Source organism: Panthera pardus, unplaced genomic scaffold (genome assembly GCF_024362965.1).
Source record: "Panthera pardus isolate Hobbes unplaced genomic scaffold, ASM2436296v1 HiC_scaffold_17, whole genome shotgun sequence".
Lineage (NCBI taxonomy): Eukaryota > Metazoa > Chordata > Mammalia > Carnivora > Felidae > Panthera > Panthera pardus.
The window spans coordinates 95,979,805-95,988,697 of record NW_026526732.1 but is presented as its reverse complement, the minus strand read 5'-3'; the positions used below and the strand labels follow the sequence as shown (position 1 = coordinate 95,988,697).

The 8,893-nt window shown below is 38.0% G+C and overlaps 1 pseudogene; it reads right to left on the bottom strand.

Moving 5' to 3' along the window:
* Positions 1 to 7,232: 7,232 nt before the first annotated feature.
* LOC128777826 (40S ribosomal protein SA-like) lies at positions 7,233 to 8,064 on the bottom strand (annotated as a pseudogene).
* Positions 8,065 to 8,893: the final 829 nt, after the last annotated feature.

The window sequence follows — 8,893 nt, the reverse complement described above, 5'->3', positions numbered from 1 at the left end:
GAAAGCAGCCAAGGAACACAAAGGAGAAATATAATACTTCTTCCTCCTGAAGAGCTTACAGTTACATGTGGGAAATACATATATGTATACGAAATGGAAAGTAACTTTAGCAAGGAATAAATTGAAGGTTCCAAATGAGTCACAGAGGAAAAGTTACTTCTGTCCAGTCTAGAGCTTCAGGACAGCCTCAAGATGCTGTGGCTTGAGATATAACTTTGGAGGATCAGTTTATATTTGTTGTGTATTGCACTCACAGGCTTGTGACCCCAGGAAAGCCTAGATGGAAAAGTAAGACAAGTTTTGGGGGCCCAACAAATAAATCTTGTTTTGCCCTCCCAAACTCAAATATATTGAGAGAAAAGCATAGGAGTCAGACAGTTAGGGGAGACTATCAGCTTTATTACCAAGGAAGCTCAGTTGGAGGACAAGATGATATGTGTCTGCATACATTTTAAAAATACTTGACTGCTGACATATGTAGACTTAGCTACCCATCACTGGAGTACCTGGACAACCATAGACCACACTCCACAGAGACAGAGTCTTATCACATGGCAGAGAGCAGACAAGATGTACCCAGTCTGCAGTTAGGCAGCTACAAAAGAGAACCTGGAAGTATACCATGCTGGCTTAGCATTCTCCATAGTTCACAAATCAGAAAATTAATTTCTCCTCTTTGGAAATATATTCTGTCCCCCATCCACCTGCCCAGTATCATTCCACAGAGTTTATTCTATTTTTAATGGACTCTGTAAGTTGGTTTCAGTACAACTAGCCAAATTAACGGACAAAAATATTTATCTTTCTTTAAATGTGTATATTTGTGTCAGGTCAGTATGTATACATATTGAATGTATATATTGTTTTTTTTCTTCTTATTAAACTAGCTTTTCCATGCTTGATACAGTACTATAATTGTAAAAGTTAAACATTAGAATAAAGATTGTATTACTCAAAAATTATGACCTCTTTCCCTGACTAGTAATTTTATTATACCCTCATATCTCATTGTATTTGTTATCCTGAGGGTCTCAATATGGATGATTGCCGGAGAGCAGCTTTTCCATCAGCCTGATTGAGATCTATTGAAGAGACTCAGGATGATAAGACAAGAGAAGACTTAAGAGAAACAAAAAGACTGCTATGTTTGGACTATTATGTGGAAGGCAGATGAGATTTACTCTGAATGGCCTCATTGTGTGTAAGAGCAAAGACTAGAGGTCACGTGGAGATATTTTACACACACACAAGGGAAAATTCTTCCAACAATGTGAACCACTTAAATATTGAAGAGGGCTGTCTTGAGAGAATGTGAATTTCCTATCTCTAGAAATTAACAAATCAAATAATAGGGATTTTTTTGAGGTTATTTTAAGCACATGGCTGGTTCGTTTGATCAGAAACTCCCAAAAGCCTGTTCTAAAACTAGTGGTCCACTAACTGTGTTAGATTAACCCAGGGAGTGTGTAAAATATAAAGAATGCTATATAGAGATTCTGATTAAGGGAACTTTGGGAGAGCCTTATAGTGTAATCATAGCTTGCCAATCGTGTCATGTAGTTTGTCATGAATGGGTTTGTGTCAGGGATCCCTAAGACTACCTTTAGGCTCATGATTCACTAGAAGGACTCACAGGATTCAGGAAAGCTGTTATATTCATGGTTACAGTGTATTATGAGAGGATAAAGATTAACATCAACAAGTGAAAAAGGCACATAGGGCATAGTCCGGGAGAAACCAGTTGCAAGTGTCCAGGTGTCCCTTCTCAGTGGAGTTAGATGGGGATGCATTTAATACTGTCAACAATGATGTGTGACAAAATGTGCAAAGTATCGCCAACCAGGTAAGCTCATTCAAGCCTTGGTGTCCAGGTTTTAAATTGTGGGTCAGTCAGGCATTCATCACCTGAGTGCCTGACCTTTCCTATTTAGTCTCTAGGTCCCCAGAGATCAAACTGATAGGGCATGGCCCAGGACTTTAGGCACACAAAAACACTTTTATCGGGTAAGAAATTCCAAGGCCTAAGAGGTTTGTGTGTGTGTGTGTGTGTGTGTGTGTTTTGTCCTTGAGTGTATACTTTAATAGTGTGACTTCTGACCACATAATGCAGCATGCATTTTTTATTGCAACCTTTAGAGGATGGTTTGTGGCATGAATTTGGAAAATCACATTCATGTCAATATAACCACTCACTTCTGAAGTATCACTAGACAGTCTACAGGGTAAGGTTCCTCTGGCTGCCTCCAACTCTGTCTCTACCCTCCCCCTCATCAGCTTTAATAAAGGGATTCTTTGAATTATTTCACCTCTTGCTGTGCTGGCAGTTGGAGATCACTCCAACAACTTCATGGTTCTGCTGCTGATATAATGTCCCTGTATAAAGTATGATCCAGAAGCCAGTTGAAGGCCAATTCTTTCTTTAGAAAGCTCAGTGTTTGTGCAGCCCAGGCTTGCTGAGTTAACTCTTCACTGCACAGGACTTGTGGCTTGAGATTTGATCCCTTCAGCTGTCGTGAGGCCAGTGCTCCAGGGCCAGGTGCCATAGCCATGAGTAACCTCTTTGGGGCTTTTTAAGGTCTGATGGAGTTTCCCACTTGGGTTAGGAAACAGCTGAGAAGCACTGATATATAAATAATTCCCTGGGTGATTCTGATAAGTGGTAAGGTGCAGGATCTTTTGGTGCAGATGATTTCTAAGGATTTTGAAACCATTGGTTTCTAGGATTCTTGGAACAAAAATTTCCTGTGGATGCCTGCTGAGTATCTTTTTCTTTCTCTGGATAGTTATTTGATTAAGTTTAGTTTCTGGCCAAAGATACTACAGTTTGAAGAAGTATTTCCAACAAATGCAATGGCTCCTTGAAGATAAGAAATAGATGTGAGAAGCAAGTATCTCAATCCCCAGAGAAGAAGGTGTTGGGAAATTATCAGTTTCGAGAGTACTTATGTTAAGAGGTCGTAAGGGTGGGCTGTTTCTCTGATAAACTTTTGCAAATAGTTTAGGACAAAAGACTCTTGTCATTGAAAAACAATGTAAGGAAGGGATGTGTAACAAATTGTTGAACAATGGAGTTTTCAATTTTGTGGGAACTCTAATACATTACATGTCTCTCTAGGACCTGGTTATATTATTAACTAAATGGATTAAATGAAACTATCTTTGCCTGTTTACCGTGCTAAATATAAAGAATATTTTTGAGAAATTTACAAAATATAAATGTTAACTAATTACCAGGTTAAAATGTTGCAGTCCCAAAGGCTAGTTTATAACAGATAATCTGCCCACATAGATTAAATATGTTCTAGAATTAATTTGCATTTTGGTGTCAGCTTTCTTCTTTGTAATTTTCAACAAATATGTACACTTGATCTATCTTATTTTGTCCTCCACACATTATTGTGCTCTCTTGGTTTCTAAGGCATTTCTCTTTCCTGGGTCTCTCTCTTTCCTCTGATATTTTCTTGTTCTTGTTTTTGGAATCTCTGCCTTTGCCTACCCCTCACATATCGTTGTGCCCCAAGTATATTTATAAGGTTCTTTTTAATGCCTTATCTTTCCCATTTATGCTCATTCATTCAGAAATGTAATTAAATAATACAAGTCTATTGAGTCCTACTATATGCCAGATATTATGCAAGGCACTAGGGACAAAAAAGTAAAAGACAAAATTTCCAGCCTCTAAGACTTTAGCCTCTCACAAATTTGCTAATTATTTATATTCATTTCCTCTCTTTTGCAGTCCTACCCCCAAATCATCCACTGCACATCTCTGCTTGGAAGTCCTATAGGCACCGCATATGCAATGTGGAAAAAAGGGGGACTCATTATTTTTCCATGTAACCCTACTTTTCTGTGTACACTTTCTCTATTAAATAGCATTATCCCAAGCTTTCATATTAGCAAGCTTATCATCCTATCCATATCTACTCAGTTGCCAATTCTTGTTTATTCTGCATCTGATATGTCTCTCAGGTCCTTTTCCTTCTCTCTCTTTCCACTGTTTTCCCCGTCAGCTCTCACTGGCACAGGTGGAGTAGCCTTAATTGGGTCCCTGCTTCCAGGTTATCACACTGCTCGAGTTGGCCTACTCACACTTTTCTGCATCTCAGTCTCCTGCTTACTTCCAGTGTAGCCCATAATAGTTCACCATGTGCCCTCACTACTCTTCTGCCATTTTTAGTCATACATTCATGCCCTATCAGCTGCAGACTAGATGAATTTGCCCACACTCCCATGTCTTGCATTCCTTGGTGTCTCTGCTGACTCCTGGGCCTGGGATTTCCTTCCTCTGCATTTTCACTTGGTGAACTTCAACCTTCAAGGCTTAGATTCTTCTGTGAAGATTCTTCATTTGTGAAGGTGTCTCCACATTCCTAGTTCTTTGTTCATATTTCTCTTACAACACTTTTCACATGGTATTTTGTATTCCTGGGAACTTCAATGTTTGGCACAGAGTAGATGATTTTTTTTTTTTTTTTTTTTTTTTTTTGGTTACTGCTTAATAAGCAACATGAAATTTGTTACACTATTATTTTTTTTAATTTTAAAATTTTTTTTGAGAGAGAGATAGAGAGTAAGAGAGAAGGGGACAGGCAGAGAGAGAGAGAGAGAGAGGGAGAGAGAGAATACCAAGCAGTTTCTATGCTCAGTGTGGAACCCCATATGGGGCTCAATCTCAAGACTGTGAGATCATGACCTGAGCTGATACCACTGTCAAACACTTAATTGACTGAGCCACCCAGGCACCATGTTATACTTTTATATTTAGCTCTGTCTCTATGTGATCCATAACAACTTATTTTAGAAAAAGACTGGAATGTTGAATAGTTTATATATTTAATTAATGTAAATGCAATTGTGAAATGTAAGCTTTGACTTGATGAGTTTACATTCAGCTTGAAATTACATCCTACTACAGAGAAAAAATTCATTTTTTTTTGTATCTCTAAACTTTTCTTTCTTAAAATATATTCTGATAGAGAAGTTGCACCTGAAAAATTGATAGTCCAGTTTGCCTCACACAGTTTCAGCAGATGGGTTGAAGAAACTGAAAGCACTCTGAAATAAAGCATGATTGCTTTAGATTCTAGGCCTACATTCTTCTTAATATTGTACTTGACACCTTAATGAAGAAAATACTGAATAGTGATGTGATTTCCTTTTCTTCTTTCATTGGTTATTGGGAATATAAATGATATGAAGGCATCTAGTTAATTCCACTTATTCTATTAATATATGCATTCACAAACTAGTTGTATAACTCATTATCACCATTTTTCATGGTAGGATTATTGAGTCCAGTTATTATGTGAAACTTTGGGTTTTCCTTTAAGTTCTAGGTATTCTAGGGCGATGAATGGGTTAGTTTATTATTGCTGCAGTCTGCTCTAGGAGTGCCTTCCTAGTAATCTGATTGTCTCCACAGGGTGGATTGTGCAGATACACTCAACTCATTTACAGTTCAGGATGACATGAGAGCCGGGGGACAACAAAGATTTAGTAATGCTATTGGTGTGCTAGACTGCATGTGGGTATTTTCTCAGATTCTTCTTGAATTTAATATTATTTCCAAGGGATTTTTTTGAGCAGTGTTTAATCTAGGAAAGACGCATAGCAAAAGAAGATTTAGGATTCTCTTTTGCTAAACATTTAACTATGAAACCATTCGGGTTACGGTAGAAAACAGCAATAAAAATTGGGGAAACTTAAACTAATTCCAAAATATTAACTGTTTTTAATGGATGGGATGGTACAGAGGGATCTATCAAAAATGATACTATTAAAACAAAAATGGGTTTTAAATACCTTTTTCCCCCAACCAAATGTATACTATGTTATGACACTTCAGCTATTACTTAAATCAAACTTTGATGTGTAGCTATCAGAGAAAAAAAAAAAAATCCTCTAACAGCTTGCTAAATAAAAGGTTTTATTCCCTTTTAGTTTTTACTGACCCAATCCCATTTGCTGGAGCCAACATAATTCCTGCTCATAGTAACTGTCCCTGATTCCAGGATGCTTCCCTGTTACTGTCAGGCTGGTTTAGGTGCCTGTGTACTGCATATTCTATCACTGTATTTTTCCATCCTATCTTTATTATGATCTGTTCATGTGTCAATTTCCACCATTAGACTGTGAACTCCTTGAGATCAGAGGCTATTCTTTACTCACCTGTACCTAGCTCTGTGTCTTCAGGGTAGTAGTAAATGCCATATGAATGTTTATATAATTAATAAGTGAAGCCAACTCTCAGGGAATGGAATTTTCATGGAAGTGCAGCATCATTGAAAGCTCTTATTTAGAAAAACCGGATTAAATATAATATCACCTAATTTTATAGACACATCTGAATCAACACATTAAACCACTGTGTTTAATTTAGTTCTAAAATAAAAGCAATATCTCTTGTCCTCTAGTTATTTAAAGGGTATATTTTTAAAACAGAAAGTGGAGGTGAATTAAAAAGTGTACAGAAAGTCATAAGTGTAAATTGCTTCCCAATATAATCTCTTGAGTTCATGTTTAATAAAGATAAGTTACTCAATCAACAATTACTCCATGTGTGAGGGTATTTGTATATAAATCACTTAGTTTGGCTTGGATCTAACATTGATAGGACATAATTGATCTTTAAAAGTTTTATGAAGAAGCACAGACTGTGAAATTAAAGGTGGTTGTATTGTCTAACTTTGCCTTTCCATCAAACAGACACCTATTTTCTTGGTAGTAGAAACCTTATTTTATATGTATTATTGACCAGTCCATCAATTAACTCTGTCTCACAATAATTAACATCATGTTACCTACTAGTTTATATCAAGAAAGCCTATCAGAGTTTTCTAACCTGATAAAGTGCCAGCTAATGTCTTTCCTCACCCCCTCAGAAAATTTTTCAAGCTGGCATTAAAGCCTGTATATTATGTTTTCTGGCTCATGATTTGGTAAACCAGCTTGTCATTTAGACTTTTGTATTGCACAGTGTTGTTATTTGTGACAAGAGTTGAAAAATATCCAGTAAGCCAGTTTTATTTTACTTTTCTCAATCTATAACAAGCTGTTCCTTAGTCTGTCTTTCTTTCTTTCTTTCTTTCTTTCTTTCTTTCTTTCTCTCTCTCTCTCTCTCTCTTTCTTTCTTTCTCACTCTCTCTCTTACTCTCTTTTTGTAGAAACTTTATTTTCTGTCAATCTTCTTCTATTTTCTGTTTAAGAGGCTGAGGAGGAACAGCTTAAGATCACTTGGTGGTTGTTCCTACTCATTCAGTGGCCTGATCAGTGGGAGCTGCAGATCAGTCCTCGGTGGCAGCCCAAGTGCCCCCAGTCCTCAGTAGAGAACTGCTGACTAGGCACAGAGGGTACCTGCATGCCTTCAGACCCCCTCTGCAAGCTTGGATTGAATAGCAGTAAATTTGGGAGCTGCAGTAATCCATTCATCCTGATATTCTTCCTTGGTCACAGACTTTTCAGCAGTGGCCTGCTCTTCCTTTTCAATCTCTTCAGAATTTCTATAGAAGGAGAGATCAGACATCTTACAGGATGCTTACAGGAGAAAGTGCCATCCATGTGCAGAACTTCCTGGGCCAGCATCCATCACATCAGACCTATGGGATGGCAATATCCACATAGCACAGAGAAGAGTCTGTTACAGCAATGTAGGCAAGTTAACTGAAGATGCCTCTGTTAGAGGCTTGGCAGTCAGCCCTAGGATCAGTAATCACCAGAAGTCTCAACTCCTAAAAGGCTTCCTGGATCTGGTTAGTGAATGTACCAGCAGAGAAGCAGCCAGCAATAATGGCTCCAGTGACAACCCCAAACTTCAGCACAGCCCACTGGCCAGTATTCCTGGAGCATATGACACTCACATCAACTGGGTTTCCAATGGCAATAATGGCATGAGTTGCCAGGAGAAGCTTCTTCCAGATTATCTTCAGATTTATGATATGGATGCCATTACTTTTCCTTTTGTAGATGGAAGTCAAGTTTGGTGCCACCTCAGTGGGTTCTTGCTGCAAGGAATTTGAGAACATCTTCCTCTTTCATCTGTAAGACATTAAAGACTCCAGACATTGTAAAAGTTTCCCTGTAAGTTAGGGTGGAAACCTAGAGCGATACAACACGGACCCCTCTCTGGACAGCTCAGAAAGGCTTTACTTTCTGATAATTCATAAATATTGTCATATTGTCCCATTATCCTTGGAAAAGAGAATAGTTGTGGTAAGCGGGATAGTACATAATAGTTAAAGTTTGTAATTGAAATCTTTGGGAAGTATTCTATACATATGTATTTGTCTCATCTACCAAACTTCATGGTCCCTGAGGTCATCTATATTAGTCTCCTAGTACTGCCATAATAAATTACCACAAATTTACTGGCCTAAAACAGAAAATTTATCATCTTACAGTGCTGGAGGTCAGGAGTCTGAAATGAATTTCACTGTGCTAAAATAAAGGTGTATTCTTTCTGGAGATTTTATGGAGAAGTCCACGTCCTTATCTTATGTAGCTTCTGGAGGCCACCTGCCTTCCTTGGCTCATGGCCCATTCCTCCATTTTCAAAATCAGCAATTACACCACTGTGACCTCTGCTTCAATTACATTGGGCGTAATCAGATAATCCAAGACAAGCTCTTCATCTCAAGGCTTTTAATCACATCTGCAAAACTCCTTTTGCTATGTGTGTTTGGGGTCCCCACCCTCATGTTTGATACTTTGCTAAGAAGAATCAAAGAACTCAGCATAGAGCAATATTCACAATGATAATTTATTATGGCAAAAAAGCAAAGCAAAGAAAATTCAACCAAGGAAAAAGGAAAATTCTGAGGGAAAACAGGCACAAGTTTTCAAGGGTCCCTCCCAGGAGAATCACATAAGATGTGCTTTATTCCCAAGGTGATGA